General features: G+C 40.5%; 1 protein-coding gene across 1 annotated transcript in view; it reads right to left on the minus strand.

Annotated features, from left to right (window-relative positions):
* Positions 1-1,293, minus strand: part of LOC119585149 — a 114,696-nt gene that overhangs the window by 35,333 nt on the left and 78,070 nt on the right. Inside the window, exon 2 of the mRNA XM_037933779.1 lies at positions 1,200-1,280. The gene's annotated coding sequence lies outside the window, so the exon portion shown is untranslated. The remainder of the gene's footprint in view (positions 1-1,199; positions 1,281-1,293) is intronic.

The following is a 1,293-nucleotide window of genomic DNA, read 5'->3' on the forward strand; positions in this document are numbered from 1 at the left end:
GAGAAATATACAGATACTTAATATGTAAAAGTTTATGGCTTTATCGTCATTTCCTCTATACATCAATGGCGAATAAAGCAACCTGTAGTGACTGTGCCAGGTAGGCCCTGCCCTCCCCATCCTAACTAACAAACACTGTGGTTTCCGGTTACACAAGCTGCCTCCGCCCGGCCCAGGATGAGAAGGGCGGCGGCTGACGGCAGGAGAGGGGAGGGTTAAGGGTTAATGAAGAGCTGGTTCAAGAGAAGGCGCGCCAGGACCCTCAGAACAGGTCCTTGTTAAGAGGTAAGATATTCAGTACCGTCTTTCATCTTAAGGGAATACTTTCGTGACATTCAGTCTTTAGGTGACGAATAGGTTGAATAATTTAATCTTTTTTGAGGAAATTATCCGTGTCAAGTAAAACATTTTGTTTGATGTGAAAATAAAGGATTTTGTTACATTATTAAAAATATGTAATATTTTTCGTTTTCTTTTCAATTCACTAAAACATACAAAGAAATCAAATTGCTTATTGACATTTAGCAGCAAATGAACAGAATGCCATTAAATGTAAATCAATAGAGGCATCACCTGCCCTTGGTGTAAGACGCGGATACAGACAGCTAGGTGAATATGAGGGGCGATACAGAACAAGGCTTCAGAATCATACAACATAAATCTTCTCCCGACGTGCAGCTTTAGGGAGGCTCTAGAGAAACCTTGATGCGTCGGGACTGCGGACAAATTTGTCTTTAAAGAGGATGAAGTACGGAGTTACAGGGAGAATGAGACTTTCTGGTCAATCTTCGGTCTTCATTACTGGTAGTGTTAGTGTAATGCTGTATACGCCTCGCAAGCAAATATATACTGAAGGGAAGCAACAAAAAGACATCACGAAGATATCACAATGTGATTTTTCATTCATTCCAAATAATTCAAGAATACAGTAATTTACGCTTTTTCAGGTTGTATACATATTCAGTCATTTCTGAGGACATAGAACGCAGTATTCGTACATGTCTGGTTACTCTTTGCAATATTATGTCATTTATTTGTTCTTTATGTTGCTCTTTGTAATAATCGAATTCACTGACTAAGACACTTATAGCAATTGGGATTGTGGCTCCGACAAAACTGCCTGCCCTTTATCATAATACACACTCACACGCGGGTCAACGGATTCTCACAAAATCAGTCCACGTGCCAACTTCTCTAACCTTTAAAGCAGATCGGCAGATGGCAGACACCTGCTCGCAGTTCCATTGACAACTTCTGTCCACGGAAATGCTGGATTCAGTCTGTCGAAACAAA

The sequence above is a fragment of the Penaeus monodon genome, chromosome 19 (genome assembly GCF_015228065.2).
Source record: "Penaeus monodon isolate SGIC_2016 chromosome 19, NSTDA_Pmon_1, whole genome shotgun sequence".
In the NCBI taxonomy this organism is placed as follows: Eukaryota; Metazoa; Arthropoda; class Malacostraca; order Decapoda; family Penaeidae; genus Penaeus; species Penaeus monodon.